At 38.9% G+C, this 18817-nt stretch overlaps 1 protein-coding gene across 1 annotated transcript in view; it reads right to left on the bottom strand.

Moving 5' to 3' along the window:
• Positions 1 to 18817, bottom strand: part of agap3 (ArfGAP with GTPase domain, ankyrin repeat and PH domain 3) — a gene marked incomplete at its 5' end in the record, with an annotated part of 270237 nt that overhangs the window by 234560 nt on the left and 16860 nt on the right. The window lies entirely within an intron of this gene.

The raw sequence follows: 18817 nt of genomic DNA on the forward strand, positions 1-18817 counted from the left end.
TTTAACGCCTTTATCATTAAAAGTGCTAAGAAAAAACATCCATTTAAAGTCTGACGTGCTTAAACCCAATGCGTTATTTCCTATGATCGATACAATCGATTGATTACCTTTTAAAACGATGTTAGATCGATATATGTCGTCCGGAAGGCCAACTTGCCGAGCACAGATCGATATAGTTAGATCGTAGGAAAATAAATCGATACATCGATGTAGTAGATGAATCGTTACACCCCTAATATATATATATTTATATATATATATTTATATATATATATATTTATTTATATTTTTTATAATATAAAATTTAATTAAAATTAAAATAAAAAAGTCTGGCTGGTTGCTAGTGAAGAAAAGATTAGATAAAATAATTTATATAAAATGCATATAATATTTTTGTGTATCAAACGAAAAATATGTAAAACTAAACTAATATTTATTTTCAAATATGTATATATTTACATACATACAAACACACCGGACCCTCTATCAGGCAATGGGAACATACCCAGCATTGAGAATTGGGGGAACACAGGAAATAGAGAGGTAAACAAAATCATACAGCAAATCCCTCAAGAGCAGATCTGTTCCCCAGATCTCGGTTCAGCCACCCAGAGCCAAATTCTGAGCAAAACCATATTAACACTAGAGACACGGGAATGACCTCAGATCAGCACTGATCTGCATTTTTACTCCCAACAGAGCGGTCACCCAAAGTGATGAGCAGAGCCGCTTTCCTGGAAAAGAGGATTGTAGGAAACCTAAAAATACCCATCAGCTGTGGGACAAGACAGAGACCCCAGTAAACTCTGTAACACTGCATGGGAATGTCAGGATTTCCATATTCACAGGGATGGGGCAGATGTGTGGAACTGAGTTATCTGCTAAAGTTCTAGAAAACAACAGATGGTTGCAGGGTCCTAATTAATAAATTAAGCAAAAACGTCTCTGAAAGACAGACACGGAATTTATTGGAACCAGATTGGATAGAAGCCATTATTAAAGTTAAATCAATGAATATTATGATTTTGTATCTTGTATTCAATATTGGATATTTAATTGTGGATTTTAGATTATTTTTACTAACTTACAGACATAGCACTAGATAAAAGCAAAGATTTAACCCGTTTTTTTAAGCCCCATTCACACCGCCAGCGACTTTTTTGCTGTATGCCACTAGTCTCTGTACTGTGAGCCCATAGACTGTAAAAAAAAAAAATATGGACGTAGTGTCCGTGACGTCACCCATAGGATTCTGAAGAGCGTTTCTGAAGCCTAAAGTGCAGCCGTTGCCATCTTGGCAGCGCGTCACTTTGCATCACTCCCGGATAACAGAAAATGGGCAAAGAGGAGCTAACAGGTGGAGTGGGTGGAGCTAACAGACAAACGGCTAGTAGTGACAGCGGCGGCAATCCACCTGTCACTCAAGTGACCACTCCCTTAATTATGCAGAACTTTAAGGCTTTATATAATGTAAACGAATGAGTTATAAACAAATTCACCCCCCTCACAGTTGTCATGAAGGGCAAAATTAGCCGTATAGACCAAAACCACAATTTGTACCAGGCTGTAAACATGTTTTTTTCTGCTGTAAAGTTGGGCATCTTAACATGGGGCTCAATGAGATTCTGCTCCCTTCTAGAGCCTGTCGATGAATTGCGGTTTAAGTCACTTCCGTATTGGCTTCAAGAGAAACCGGGCGGCTTGTGTGAGATGCTTGTGGGTGTTCCCAGTGCTGTTGCTCGAATGCTATTGGTAGACTGCACGCCTGGCCATTTCTTTAGAAAGCGCAATCACATGTGATATATAAAACTAAGATATCATTCTAATTTGACTAGGAAATTAGGTTTAAAAGAATTAAAAGTAACATTCTGCTGTTGGAGAGTAGTTCAGTTTGAATCGCCAAATTTCAGCAGTTTGGCGGTTTGACACACGATCCGAATCATGATTCGACTCACTGATTCATAACGCTGCGAAGCTTCATGAGGCCGTGTTGATCACATGAGTGTTGATCACCGTGTTGATCCAAAAACTATTCTCGCCGATTCATAAAGTTATTGTAGAACCACAGTAGTGAGATGGACTTTGTAACGACGTTTTTAGTACCTTTTATGGGTCTTGAGAGTGAACCGTGCCATTGTGCCAAAGGAGGCCTTTCAGAGCCATCAGATTTCAACTAAAATATCTTCATTTGTGTTACGAAGATGAACAGAGGTCTTACGGGTGTCGAACGACATGAGGGTGAGTAATTAATGACAGCATTTTCATTTTTGGGTGAACTAACCCTTTAATAAAAAAATCTATAAAAAGCCATTTTTAAGTATCGTTTCAGGCACCGTTTAGGCACCGGTACCGTTTTAAAAGAATCGGTTTGGCACCGGTCTCGAGAAAAAAGAAAAAAAACGATACCCAACCCTACTCATACTGTCAAAAATGACTAAAACGTCAGTCGAATAATCAAATTTCTTGTTCCTCATAATCAACATAATGCAGGGGAAACTGTAATATGAACTGCAGCAGTGCTAAACTGCTCACTGATTCATATAATTAACAACACAAACTATCAATATATGAATCAAACTCACTAAGACTGCTGATAGTTTCTTTTCCACTAATCATTTTATTATATCCATGCGGCAACAGTCAAATCATATAATGCAGTGAAATCGCTCCAGAACTCCTGTCCCGTCTTGCCTGCACTTGAGACGGTGACGTGAGCTACACAGACAGTCTGTCTATTGGTTGTCGCTCACGAAATTTCCTTCACATTTGCATAAAGTTGAAATGTCGGAACTTTTGTCGCGTGTCTCGCTTTTTGTCGCTTGACACGCCTACATTCTGTCGCTTGTGTCGCCGGAAGTCGCCAGCGCTCCATTGAAATGAATGGGATCATGTCGCTTTGCCGCTGCGTGTCGCTGGAAGTGTGAACAGGGCTTTAAAGAGCAGTTTACTATTATAGAGATGCGTACAACTATTCATCTAAAAATTATACTGTACATTATAATGTTGTGATGCTTAAATTCCTTTAGACATTGTTTTAATATTGACATACTATTGAATTAAGATTTTTGTTTGACAAAATGGTATAAAACAGCATAATTTAAGAAACAAAATTGCTTATATTTGTAATAAATTGCGTATTTTTTAAGAAACAAAATAGGATTTTTTTTTTTGTGGTTTGCATACACAACATGAAAAGAGTTATCAGCTTCTCATTATCAGCCAGAATTTTAATATTGTGCATTCATACTGAAGGATATATGAGAAAATGGAGGTCATAGCAAGAAAAAAGCAAATCCCAGCATTAAATGTTGGTCAAGCTTTCTTTCATAGAGAACATTTGTAATTGGTTTCGTGACCATTGTCCACCCACTCACGAACCCTATTATTCAATAAAACAGGCTGGTTTTGTAAATGTACCTTTAAGACTTCAATATACCCTTCAAAAGAGCAAGACAAATATTGTTTGCCATGATCAAATTTGACCAAGCAACAATTCATCAAAGACCGTATCACACAAACCCAAGGTCACTTTGGTAAAACTCTACTGAAAATTACTTTTTTCTAAATGTATTCACTTTGCCAAAGAAACAAAACCGAAATTTACACCTCTTTGAAACTTAGGTCTTAAAATCCACACAATCCGCCATCACAGACAAACAAAAGAGGAGGAGGACAATGAGTGAGTTCACAGTGAGGTGCCAAGCGTTGTTCCTACACCTCCAGCTGGTTCTGCCAAAGGACACCCATTCTCCCGCTGCCATCTGCAGGAATCAAGGAGAGAACCACCTCAAAATCACTTCACAAACATGGCCTCTGACCAAAGAAGAATGACTAGTTGAAGAAAAGAGAAAAGAGAGCCTAGTGCAATGTGGGGGTGTTACACAAGAACATGTGTCCTGTTGCACTGAACGCACTATGGCGGGTTTCCAAACCTAGGCATACGACTTTAAAAATCTGATAGCGAATTGCTGTTCGGGGCAGATTTTGGCTCGATCTGTGTTCGTGAAGATGATCCATTCATGTAGGCTCAGTTGCGTGATAAACGCATGAATCCTTTTTAACGTAATATCTTACAAAACAATCGGTTTTGAAGCACATTTCTGTTTAGTGCTGAAGGCGGACACCCACAGTCATCAGCAAAAGCTGTAAACTAACCGAGCCAACACTCCACTCCTGAGGCCTCCACGCCACCCCCTCGTGACACCCACAAAACAGCTCTTGGAAAGTTGCTGTTAGATTTCACAATCTTTGCAACCCGGCGAAACTGCCCGCTACTTCACACTAAATCGCATTAAGCAAAGATGGATCTTTCTCACTCCTCCTGCCCCAGAATTTTCAGGGGAAGTATTTTAGCTGAGGTGGGTTAAATGAATTTTCTTTCAACTGTATGAAAGAACCATCAAGATTTGCAAAGAAGTTAAACAGATTAGTTAATGGTCTGCTTCTTTTGATTGCAAACCTATAAAATAGTTAAAGTCCCCCTGTAGTCAATCATTTTATCCCTTAAACTCATCTCTGATCACCAAAAGTAAAATAAGTGCCTTAAAATAGCTTGAATGTAACTCTACACCCTTTGCTTCATTTAGTATACGTGGATTCATAAATATGCAAATTAGCCCCGCCCCCAATTACTGAGGTCAACGCTGCACAATGGCGCTCTTTACAACGTCAGACACATAACAGTAATTAATATGATTATCCTTTTGCTTGACTATGTTATTAAAGGGTAACTCAAACCTTGATCAGAGCCTAACTCCACCCACTGGCAATATTTGAAAAATGCTGGAAAAGTGGGCAGAGCCCAGCGGAGACAGAGGGGACGAACCGAGGGCGGGGCTGAGCGGTGGGCGTGTACCTGAGACCCGCAGTGACGGATTGATTGACAGCTGAAGTGAAGCCGTTCTCATGTGATCAATACGGGAAAACATTTCTTAGGGTAGGGCTGCTCGATTATGGAAAAAATCATAATCACGATTATTTTGGTCAATATTGAAATCACGATTATGTAACACAATTATTTCACATGACTTTGGGAATGTGTTGTATTTATTAAAAATACACCTTTCAACAATTCAATTGAAATTGTAACATTTGTTGTACTTTTTGAACTATTAAAATAAATAATATAACATATATTCAAATCAAAGTATAAAAGTATTCATGTAAAAATGATAATCACAAATAAATAAGATCAACAATATGGTTCGGCTAGATATGCTTTTCAGGTACGTCTAACCTTAGTTTTCAGGTACAGAAATGTCTCAAATGTAAAATAACATTGCATATTTGAGTGCATAAATTAAAGATGAATCCTATTAAACTTACAAAAGCTATTCAATCCGGATCGGATATGCGTCGTCTTTATCGACTGTATAAAGTTCACTTAAGGCATATACAGACTATGTCTGCTAGGATACTCATCAAGATGGACATGTTGACATACGTTTTGTGTGAGTTTGTCCGTTCAAGAGCAAGACTTGAAAGAGAACTCAGTATTTGCGCGCTGAGAGACGTGTGCGCGCTCTCGGATGAGCGCACAGAGATACATTTCCTCACAGCGCGCGCGGCTTCTCATTCGCGTCTTCTGGCACTAAACCCGGGTGATGACGGTGAAAACGACTGGTCATATTCAAACATACGGCAGCACTCGCATGCATTAAACAAAGTTTACAAAGAGAGAATTATTTGAAAAATATGAGGGGAAAAAGGACGTTTACACGGCACCCCTGCTCTCGTCAGTTTTTGTTTCTTTATTAGATTGTCATAGGTCACTCTGTTTAATTTTCAAGTGGTTAAACAAATTCGTGGTGTTCCCTTGCGTTGCAGCCACTACCATGTAGCAAATCTTGCACGTAGCATGTTTCTGCTCGTCGTCTGATTCCTCGAAGCCAAACTGTTCCCAGACAACGGAGTTGGTTTTGCCTTTTTTGCTCACCAAACGCTGCTGTAACTGCCCTCCTTCTGCCATCTTTACTCGCGAAGAGTTTTTAAATTCCAGCGGATGATATGCACACGAGACTCCCGATCTGAGAAAGTTTGTGGCTTCGGGAGGGGCGGATGGGCGCATGCGCGTTTCATTCAGAACGCAAGACAAAATAATCGTTTTTTCTCAATTGTACTATTTTGGTGATCGTTGGGAGGCAAAATCGAAATCGAATTCGAAATTCGATTAATTGCACAGCCCTTTCTTAGGGCGTGGTGAGCTCGTGCCAGGGGCGTGGGTAGTGAGCCGTTGGTGACCACGATGACCAACAACGTCCAATAGGAAAATTCAACAGCAGTAGCCACCGTTCAACCTTAAGAGGGCAGCACGTTTTTACACCATATATTGTAGAATTAAAACCCAAATGTCAAAACATTTACTCGAATCAATGAACACCACTAATAAAGCACCAGTCGTGCAGATCATTAACTAAAAAAAAGCTGTTTTAGGGTTTAGTTACCCTTTAAACAGCTAATAATGTGTTGCTAATGTTACACAAACCATGTTCCCGTTCACCATCTCAGTCAGCCTTCTACAAATCAGTATCATTAGAAACACTTTGAACATCACAGAACGTAAGTGGAGAAAGGCATATAGTTCATCATAACATCGTAATATACATAAACGGAGCAATTCCAATAGGGTCCTCCTCACACCATCGGTGCTCGGGCCCTAATAATTCACCCGCTATATTGCTAAATCTACCCGATTTTTCATATCAACAGAAAAATATAGTGGGATAACCAGGCTTCTCTTGAGACTCCCCTGCTTCACAGTGTAGTTAATGATATGCTAAAGCCCGCCCACACATTGACGTGATTGGTTACAAGGTAGTTTGTGATGACAGACACACCAGTGATTTCAAACCATGTCTTTGGTTCACTGCAGTTTTAAAGAGAAAATACTCAACAATGGTGTTGACTTATGATTTTGCACATGATTTGTCTTAAAGCATATTAAAAACACCACATAGACATACAAACAACATAAAAAACTTGCTTTTCACCACAGGGAGGTCTTTAAAATGCAAGCCTTCTCTTTGTGTAAAAGGCTTGACCTCTGTATAACCTTGGTCTTTTCAAGGTTTGGACACTGACAAATGTAGCTATGCAGGAATAAGGCTCGAGCTAAACATGATAACCCAATCAGAGATAGTGTGAACATAGATAAACTTACAGTACCTGGTCTTATGTAAACAGTGACCTCCCACAGTTGGTATGAAGTGAAATATAGGCTAAACTAACATGAAGCTTTTTGTAGATTCTCAACGGCATTTCTTTCAAGTTAAACATAACAATTGCAGTGTATTCTTATTCATTTTGAGCAAGCTACTTCTAAACTGTATCTTGTCAAGCTACAAGCCAAACAAAAGCTAGCTACTTGTGGTTAGTAGCATGCTTTTTTGTAAATATATAACCATCTAATGATATGATTTATAATTTAAACAGCTATTTCTGGCACAAGATGAATGAACATCTCAATTTCATTTAGTTTGACAACTTAAATGTATACTACAACAACAAAAAACTACAATATAATACAATTTAATTTAATTTATACTGATATTGTTGTAAATATTGTTGCAAATATAATAGACACACTGACTGACTAAAAAAAAGAAGACCTAAAATCTTTTTGAATGTGTTTATTTACCTTTTAGGATGAACCAATACACTAAAATGAATCCAATGCTACATATAGAGAACAGAGAGCGTGTGTGTGTGTGTGTGTGTGTGTGTGTGTGTGTGTGTGTGTGTGTGTGTGTGTGTGTGTGTGTGTGTGTGTGTGTGTGTGTGTGTGTGTGTGTGTGTGTGTGTGTGTGTGTGTGTGTGTGTGTGTACCTCAGCTCACTCTGCTGAGAAAAAGGGATTTTTCAAAACGATTTTCAACAGAATACCCTATGGATTATATATATATCATATCACAACAGGTAGATATGAATGATTCACCCTAAACAGGTGATTCTTCTGCACATGCTGGCCTAAAGTCACAGTCATTCACAAGAGTATCACTTTACACTAGTGTTTGAAATGACTTCAAGTGCTCATGGGGAAAACGTGTGTGTGTGTGTGTGTGTGTGTGTGTGTGTCTAAGACAAGAGCCAAAAGCTGAGTACTCCATTCTCCAAACAGATCCATCAAACCATGAGGAAAACAAGCTGAGCAGAGTTTACTAACACAACCTTGACTTAACGCACACTTCCTGCCTTAAGCGGAGACAAGTAGGTAAAAAGAGCTGCTTTTTGAGCCAAAAAAGGATGTCCTTGAAAGTTGACGCATAAGCAGAAAACTGTGACATGGCCTCATTCTATAATTGCAGTTAATAAATTCAATTTAACTTGCACAGGTTTGAAGTCCCCAAACAGGACGTGCAACTCCAATTAGCTGTTGGGTTTGGGAGCTGTAGGCAGTGACGATATATGCTCTACAGCACATGCTGTGGAGCTACTCTACATCCTGCTCCCACATATGGCGCGCTCCATTTCTCCAAGACCGTACTAACGCTGGGGGACGGGGGTGTATCCGTGAAGAGGAGCCAGAACTGTGTGAATATCCCTTCCGGACTGCACGGCATTCATGCCCTTGTGGTTTAGTCTGCGTCACGGGGTTCTGTATCCAACAAGGTGGCGCCCTTCGTGGGGCAAACCAGGGGTCCTGTTGGTGTTCGCCTGGATAATCCCAAAGGAATGAAAAGCCTTTGTCACTGTAAGCATGTGTAGATACAAATAAGAGGGTCTCCACTGTGTGTTGTGTGTTTGCTTGAATGCGCCGGCCCTAACAGAGAGGAGAACCAGGGTCTTTGGCAGGCTTCAGTCCCCGCTCTCCAAACCCTCCTCTCATGTCACAGACCATCTGCTACTCAGCAGCCACGCTGGCGCCGGAGATGAGGCGTACCGTTCTGGTCCAGATGCCTATTCGGCTGTACTTACAGAAAGTCAGATCCATCACCTCCATAACTTGGTGAGAAGATCTCAGATCAGCGCCATATCCTACACTCGTATACACTACACCCGTATATAACACACATTGCAGAATCCCTGAAAAAATTACATCAAACATCTAGCATTAAACCAACAACATTTGAGACGTGCTGATTACCACAAAAATTTATTTTCCACTTGTCCCTCCTGGTGTACAGTAAGACACTTACAATGCAAGTGAATGGGGCCAGTCTGTAAACGTTCAAAAATACTCACTGATTCAATATTATAGCCACAAGACATGTACAATATGCATGACAACATAATTATAGTCATGAAAAAATAGCTTACTAATCTTTTCCGTGAAAAGCCAGCATAACACGCAACATTATAAACCCTAAAACGACTGTTAAAATTATTATTTAAACAGATATATGGCTCACATAATACACAAGTTTGAACAAAAAAACTAAACTGTAAGTGCTTTTATTTGTAAGTGTAAATGCTAATTATAGCTTCCCATTTCTGACATTAAATGATAAAAATTGGCCTCATCTCTTCAAGTCGAAAATTGAGGTTATGGTGGTGAGGCACTTACAATGGAAGTCGATTTTCATTTTGGAATGGTAATCTGTCACAAATGCTGAGGATTGCACTTAACTTGTATTGAATTTAGAATATAACTAGCAATTTCACAAAAGAAAATTTCTAAAATTAGCTTGTCATTGGTGTAGCACGCTTAAAGATATGCCTTTATGCTTTATCTACCCCTAAATAGTGTATTTTCGTTTATTAAGGTACTAATATGCACCCATTAGAGGTATAGAATGTACAAAGGTGTATTTTTGAAGGTACAAGCTTTTACATCCCTGAAAGTACAATTATTGCATTTTTTTCTGACCGTGTAGTATACTTACTAAAGGGATAATCTCCATAGAGCAAGCAAGGGTTAGGGTCTTGCTCAAGGGTGCAATGGTGACGTTCAGAAAAAATATAGTGTACAGTATATTCAATAATTTACTAAGGCCTAGAGCTGCACGATTCTGGGTAAATTGAGAAACAATTATTTTGTTTCAAATAGAGATCACGATTCTTCCACGAACAGAACAGACAAAATAATATGTAATTTACTAGAGGTTCTGACAATGTTAATTGCTGCAGTCTATTTAAAATATATATAATTAATTTGAATGACTCACTCATAAATACTTCACTTGTTTAATTACTGGATGAATCAGCGTTTCTGAACAAATCTCTTGAATGAATGATTCAATGACTCACTCATAAATACTTCACTTGTTTCATTACTGGATGAATCAGCGTTTCTGAATGAATCTCTTGAATGAATGATTCAATGATTTACTCATAAATACTTCATTTGATTCATTACTGGATGAATCAGCGTTTCTGAAGGAATCTCTTGAATGAAGGATTCAATGACTCACTCATAAATACTTAATTTGTTTCATTACTGGATGAATCAGCGTTTCTGAAGGAATCTCTAGAATGAATGATTCAATTACTCACTCATAAATACTTCATTTGATTAATTACTGGATGAATCAGCGTTTCTGAACGAATCTCTTGAATGAATGATTCAATGACTCACTCATAAATACTTCACTTGTTTCATTACTGGATGAATCAGCGTTTCTGAAGGAATCTCTTGAATGAATTATTCAATGACTCAATCATAAATACTTCACTTGTTTCATTACTGGATGAATCAGCGTTTCTGAACAAATCTCTTGAATGAATGATTCAATGACTCACTCATAAATACTTCACTTGTTTCATTACTGGATGAATCAGCGTTTCTGAACAAATCTCTGGAATGAATGATTCAATGACTCACTCATAAATACTTCACTTGTTTCATTACTGGATGAATCAGCGTTTCTGAACAAATCTCTTGAATGAATGATTCAATGACAAATACATTTTTACTTGTCGCCACCTACTGGTATAACAATGAAATAGATACAATCTTTATTTGAAGCGTCAAGTTACTTTCAAAAGGCGATATGCTTGATTTTGATTGCTACCGTAGACATCAGTATTTCGGTCTTAACTATAAACTTTTATCCCAGTACTTCTGTAATAATTTGAATATTTGTAACAGACATAACCATACTATAATGTTTAATAGATTGTTTGAGAAGCTGTTTCATACCTATACAACTGCTTTCTCTGGGTCAGCGGCAGTGCCAACGCAGATCTGAATGTTCTGGAGTGATTTTGTCAGCAAGGTTTAATAGACACAGGCGAATTGTTGTCATTTAGGAATGAGTGGGTATTTAATTTAAGATCGCAATCTTTTAACGATTCATCGTGCAGCTCTATAGACTATGAAGAGTGTTTCTTCCACAGTTGATCCCTTGACCACAACCAAAACACAGACCCCTGGCTGCTTCTGTGGACCAGAACATGTGTGTTCACTTAAGAATAGCAAAAAAAGGCTTGCAAACAAGCGAAGAGAGCACCTTTGTGTAGTGGGAACAATGGCCTACATTATGCTCCAGAGATACGCCGTGGCTTCAGAGTTTCCCTGCTATGAAAAGAGCCTCTTCACAAGCACGCTTTTTGACCCATGACCTCTCGCACTTACGACCTCGAAGCGCCCAGCGAGCGCCAAGTTCGGGATGGTTTTAAACCACCGATTGAGAGACTTAGGAAACTGAAGCGGCATCAGAACTTTTTGACAAAGAGCTTTTGAGATTAAACCATGTGGAGAATCTTCCTTCAGTCGTGGATTTTAAAAATCCATCGGTTTCCGACGAGACCGCCCAATGGCGCAAAGCATTACTCTCTTGTTTTGGATTTGCTGTCTCCAGTGTGTCTTGTTCCAAAACAATCTCTTTGGTGAAAAGCTGAAACAGATGCACAGACTGAATGGTGATCACTCACAATTAACAACAGCCAAAGAGGAAAAACCAATGACAGAGATATCAGTAAGACAGTGTAGATATATATTTCTTATGAATGAATTTGTATGCTGTAAGACAGGGCTTAATATGCTAAAAAATCGAGTACTTTTTCTTAATGGAATACTTTAAATTATCCTTAATAACTTGATTCCATCAAGTAGTCAAATTCTCATAACCAAACCACTTTCAACAAATCCTTGTTCAAGTCGAAATCATTGAGAGAAATTATATAAAAGTGACCTTGGTTGAGAACCGGGGCTGTACAATATATAGCTCTAGCATCGTACAGGTAGTTGATCTGTATGGACCAGATAAGCAGGCACCATGGTTCGAAATGCATGTGATGCTTAGATTAATTGCAAAGTTTAACTATCATAGAGTGAAATTTTATCGTTTGCACGTTATTTACAACCTGTCAGTTTAAACATTCAAGCGATTTTAAACCCAGGGCTCCAGACTGCGACTAAATGGTCGCATTTTGGGACCTTTTTTCCTGCTGGTGCGACTGAATTTGGTTGGAGGTCGCACTGGTGCGACTACCGCGGTGCCCAACTGATAAGAGCTGCCATTTCTGTTACATATGAGAAACATCGGACGGCAAACGAAACGAAAGTGGAATGGAACCGCGCTACATTTACATTTACATTTAGTCATTTAGCAGACGCTTTTATCCAAAGCGACTTACAAATGAGAGCAATAGAAGCAACTACAACAGTCAGAGGCTACAGTATGCAAGTGCTGTAACAAGTCTCAGTTAATCTAACACAGAATTTTTTTTTATTTTTTTATATATATATAAATAAATTAGACAGACAGAAAAATGAATAGAATGTTAAGTGCTATTCTTGATTGGTCAGGTGCTGCTGGAAGAGATGCGTCTTTAGATGTTTTTTGAAAATGGCTACAGACTCGGCTGCTCGAATTGAGATAGGCAGGTCATTCCACCAGGTGGGGGCAGTCCAGGAAAAGGTCCGTGACAGTGATTTCATGCCTCTCTGGTATGGCACCACAAGGCGTCGTTCACTGGTAGAACGCAAACTCCTGGAGGGTGTGTATGTCTGAACAAGCAAGTTAAGGTATATTGGTGCAGAGCCAGTGGTTGCTTTGAAGGCGAGTACCAGTGCCTTGAATTTGATGCGAGCGGCTATTGGTAGCCAGTGGAGTCTGATGAAGAGAGGCGTGACGTGTGCTCTCTTCGGCTCGTTAAAGACCACCCTCGCCGCTGCATTCTGGATCAGTTGCAAGGGTTTGATAGTGCATGCCGGAAGGCCTGCTAGAAGAGCATTACAGTAGTCCAGTCTGGAGAGAACAAGAGCTACTTGTTTAAGCTGAGCTGCGCGGACAGTTTATCAGCTCGGAGCAATAATAGACATCGCAGCATGAGCTCATACTCAAAAAAACACTATAACCAGTAGGTGGTGGCATAGGAGCACTTATAGGGGTGGGCAATATAGCCTCCAAATTATATCACGATATTTCAAGAATATTTGCGATAACGATATTTATGACGATATAGAAAAAAAATATATGGTTAATAAGTTTTATTGGTTATTGCAGCTGGTAGGCAACAGCATTTATTAGTGCAAACAAAACCATAACATAACATTTTAGTTTAACAATAACTAATGTAATTTATGCCATGGTCTGTCTGAAATTTTTATTCTGATTGGCTGGAAGGTGTGCAATAAAATCGTTTAATGCACAGGTAGTTCCAAGTCAGATGAATCCTCGTTCTATATTAATGCGCTGTTTTCATTTCAGGTGTTTACAAAGAGCACTGTAACCGGTTTAAAAGTCTGAAAGTCTGAATGAAAATGCTGCATATAAACACTGCTTTCATAAGGATACACACATTTTTCTGAAGTGTTAAACTTTTTATTTTGTAAAAAACCGCCAAACTGCTGAAATCACGTCACTTTGGCGATTCAAACCGCTGAATCGACTCACTGATTCATAACGCTTCGAAGCTTCATGATGCCTTGTTTTGAAATCGGTCATCATGATATAAGTCGTTATTTAGGGTTTTTTTGCGCACAAAACTATTCTTGTCACTTTATAAAGTTATTGTAGAACCACTGTAGTGAGATGGACTTTGTAAAGACGTCTTTACTACCTTTTATGAGTCTCGAGAGTGTAAAGTGCAGTGTGCCAATGGAGGCCTTTCTGAGCGATCGGATTTCAACTAAAATATCTTCATTTGTGTTCCGAAGATGAACGGAGGTCTTACGGGTGTCGAACGACATGAGGGTAAGTAATTAATGACAGAATTTTCATTTTTGGGTGAACTAACCCTTTAAGTTTAAACATATTTGACAACGTATTACCTACAAAAAAACAAGTAAATCAACTAATGGCCAAGACCGCAGACCTCACTCTCTCTCGCCCTCCCCCTCACGGTCTCTGCGCATAACGGTTTAAATAAACAAACACATTTTGAGGCCGATCAAAAGTTTTGTGCAAGCAATTTAAGGTCACGACTCTTCATTCAGTGATTGAAACAAATATTAATTGAAGTTTTACAGCATATTGATCGCTCCGAACGAGCTGTTCTGTGGTAAACATGGAACTTTTCCTTGACATGAAACGGTAAATAATCAAACCAGTGGAAGCAGTGCATTTATCCTTTATTCATGCAATATCTATTCAGTCAGTACCTCGGTTCCATTGCTTGACAGAAATCCCTGAAGCCTGCCCCATCCACGACACTGATCGCTCTCATGTCCTTACAAATGAACAAAATTAATTTCTCCGTTATGGCCTCTTGTCGTGTTGCAGACAGAGAGCTTGTGGCGGGCGATGCAAAGTAAGGGTGGTCCAGTTTGCACATACAAATTAGTTGCTTATATTTACAAAACGAGCCTACAAAAGCATAAACAAGCCCGTTTAATAAAGAAAAGTTCACGAAACTAAGTGAAAACTCACTAAAGTGTTTAGTGAAATTAGGAAACATTTAGATATCATAAATTGAGTTGTAAAGGTTAACATTACATTTCTACATACATTTTGTTCTCATGTCACAAGTTATATCAAGGTTTATTTTGATCCGTTTTACATGATTCTTTTGTAGTGTGGTTTTCGGTGAAGTGTACTAAAATAAATATTGTCACCTGTGTACGTTAGCCCACTTCTTCTCAACGCTTTTTCCTGATGATTTATAGAACAATTACTCAGAGTCGCCCTCTGTCGTTTCAAAGAATAGCACAACGGTGAGCGCGTCAAGCATAAACACCTCGTCCGTTTGGGGAGGAGCGCGCGCAGTCCGCGGGGGCTCGCGCTGCGGAGACAGGCGAAAGTATAGCGCGCCCACTCGCAAAGCAGACAGCCACGCCTCTACTACCGCGGGCGTTTTTTTCCACGTTTTTTTATTTTTATTTGAATATTAATTTTCACCTTTGAAATTCGTTTTTTTTTTAAACTATTCGAATATATATTCAAATTTAGAATATTCGTTGACAGCCCTACAAGACACAGAGAAGCACAGACAGAATGCGATCACCAAATTTCGTTCTCTTCTGCGTCTATTGTGCTTGAACGGACACATACACACAAAATTCTCCCAAAATGCCCGTCTGGCGGAGTGTCCTCGTAAACACAATTCGCTTACATGAACGTAAACAATTGAGAAAGAAAACACAGGGCTCCAGACTGCGACTAAAACAGACAGGACTAAAAAATATTAATGTGCTAGTGATATTTTTGCTGAGATATCCACTGGAGACCATACCAATTTACATGTTATGATTAAAAATTGCGTGCCTCGACGTGTTGACGACGTGCAGCAAAGTTACAATGGGAAAAAACCTCCCTGAGTCTGAGCGCCAAAATAGTCCCAAACGGATGTCAAAACGAAAATATATCAGGCTTTTTCAAAGCCCTCATCAAGCAGCAACGCTGACGGCTGTGCCAGCATGAGAAAGATAGAAAACAACAGAGACGTGTCAATGAATGAACATCCAAATACTGTAAAAGAGCAGTAAGGCAAGGAGGTTAACAGATAAACATGTCTGGAACTAATCGATAACAATTCTAGTATTTATTTAGAATATATGATACTGATGGATACTTATTCTCAATATATTTTAATCTTTGCCATTTTCTGCTACTGCCTGAACTTCACGTTATTTGTAGCGCAGCCGTCCATAATTGCAGGAAGATATGTACTTAACTGTCACCTTTAATATGTCACTTTTAATGGTTTTGTTCATTTTAGTAAACCATTAACAAACTTTAAACTTTTTGGCGCTCTTTAATGTGGCCTGACAGATGCTTAAACAGCATTTCGACCTTGGAAAGAGCTTGTATAAAACAGCTTAAGAACAATCTTGTCACATAACATCAAATGTACCTCAGAAAAGCCATTCAATGCTCATAAACTAGTTAGTCAGCAAGAAATATAACTATAGAAAGGGCCATTTTGCTGCACTATAATCACATAATCCTTATATTTTTACTGTTGTCTTCTTGAAAAAGAATGGAATAAAAAATGAAATTCAACACCGCCGCCCATATAATTGCACATGAAAAATTAAATTGCATTTATTCTTTTGTGGCACTTAAAATTATTTGGCGCCCAACTTTTTCCCTTATTAGAGCCAATGGCTCCTTAAAATATTTTTTTTTCTGGAGCCCTGATGTATTATATTGGATCCATTCGGCATTCAGTCTTAAAAGGAACACTCCACTTTTTTTTTTAAATAGGCTCATTTTCCAGCTCCCCTAGAGTTAAACAGTTGAGTTTTGCCATTTTCAAATCCATTCAGCCGATCTCCGGGTCTGGCGGTAGCACTTTTAGCCAGGGCTCTGAACCGGTTCAAGGAACGAAAACGAAAACCGGAAACGAACGAAATTTTAAGAGGAACAAAAACGAAATCAAAATCAATTTGAATCGTTCTGAACAGAAACGTTAATTTGTAATGGCCATTAACCAGTTAATAACGTTATTTTATCGTTCTTTTAATATTTTAATTTGGCAGTGACAGCGTGTGACGTTGACAGATCAAGCGTGAGTGAAATGCCCGCGCACCAGTCATCTATGGATCTACCGGTACTCTCATTCCTGGGTAAAAATCAAGGAACTTTGCTGCCGTACCATGAGTGCAGCGGCGCAAGGATATTACACAGCGCTTGAAAATAGGCTAACTTTCGTCAACATAACCAACGTGACAACCTGCTTGCACAGGGAGCGTGCTGGGGACTATTTTCGGGCGATGTATAATATCATTGCGCTGCTGCACTCATGGTACGGCGGCAACGTTCCTTGATTATTACACAGGAATGAGAGTATGGTTCCTAGACATATCGGCCTAGAAAATCTAAACTTTTCCATTTCTGTCGGTCTTAGTACACGATGTAACTAGAGAAGAGTCAAGTTTTAAATAGGAAAAATATCAAAACTCTTTGGTCATTTTTTTGAGCGAGATGCTAACGGTCTAATCAGATTTAATGATCTATGCTAAGCTATGCTAAAAGTGCTACCGCCAGACCCGGAGATCCGGAGGATTCGAAAACGGTAAAACTCAACTGTGTAACTCTAAGGGAGCTGGAAAATGAGCCTATTTTTCCTTTAAAGTGACAGCAGCCTAATATTCTTGCTGCTGTTTGCACCATTAATCTTAATCAAACAACAGAATACAAAGAGAAAATCACTTTTGTAGCTTTAACAAAGATTAATTATATTCAATTTATACCGTGCAGACTGTGCAGTGTTATTTTACATTTGATTACTCAACTTCTGTCCCTGAATATTGTTACTTACCTGAAAAAAAGCTCATTTCATTTGTATCTTTCAGGGTGAATGATTAATCATTAGAATGATAAATGCTTTCCAAATAGAGCTATTCAAGTCTTCAGTTTTTTCCAATATCGTACAGCCCTAAAACAAACCAAATTATTGTTAGCCTATCCATTCTGCTGAAGACCATTATTGAGCAATGAATGCAGGTTGCTCTTGAGTTTTAAAGCACAATTGGTCTACGCTGGCAGAGCATCAATACTAATGCAACAGCAAACGCTCCAAACACCACCATACACTTCACTTCTATAGAAAAACCCATTTTCAGCCGCCAAACCTTGCTTTTTAGTCCCGGAGTGCGTTTTTCAGCAGGCAAATAATCCATCTTTAATGTCTTAAGCACAACCATCAACATAACAAATTTGAAGAAACAAGACACTAAATAAGCCGTCTGCAAGCATTTCCGTCTTTTAGAATTATTGATTATCCTTTCGCTTACTTAAATGGGACAAATCAGTTGTGGGGTAACTCATAAAACACTGTTCCTCAAGCTCGGAGAAGCAGAGTGTTTTTTTAAACTCCTGTTCTGTTCTAATCTTCAACAAAGCTATAAGGCTCCGGTTCCTAAGCAACAGGCGTGCTGCAATAACGTAGGACGATCGCAGTAGTATCTGCAGTCCAGACACACAGGTGCATATTCACACGACAGCGTCTTCTGCAAGAGCTTCACAAGCCTTGCTGCAATCAAAATATCTGTGAAAAACTCCCTTGTGATGCAGCGGCACATGCAAAGAAGCGATTGCTGTAGTGCAACTTGATGTTTGCACAGAATACGTCGCATGCAATGCATCACAACGGAGTCGGTACAGGTCATTTGACTGGATTTTTTTTGCATGTTGTGCATCAGCTTCATTTAAATGCATGAGTTTGTATTGCATTACTCGTAATAAGATATTTTCGGCAACATGTTCATTTACTTCATAATGGCCATCAGCAGGGTGTCAGTTTCAAAATGTCAAGCTGCATATGTAAACGTCAAAAATCTTCATTTGAATCTGTTCTGAGACTTTCAGAAGACAGACAGCACAATATTTAGAAACAAGCATGTTGCGCATAGAGATTTGTGCTTCTTAGGACAAAACAAAGCATATGCAAATTTCTCAGGCACCAATATTCTTTTCTGCCAGCCTGATTTGAAAAGCCATGCCTTCTGTAAAAGAGGAAGATACCATTTTTTACATAAAAACACAAATAAT

This window comes from Gobio gobio (genome assembly GCF_949357685.1).
Source record: "Gobio gobio genome assembly, chromosome: 23".
Taxonomy (NCBI): Eukaryota; Metazoa; Chordata; class Actinopteri; order Cypriniformes; family Gobionidae; genus Gobio; species Gobio gobio.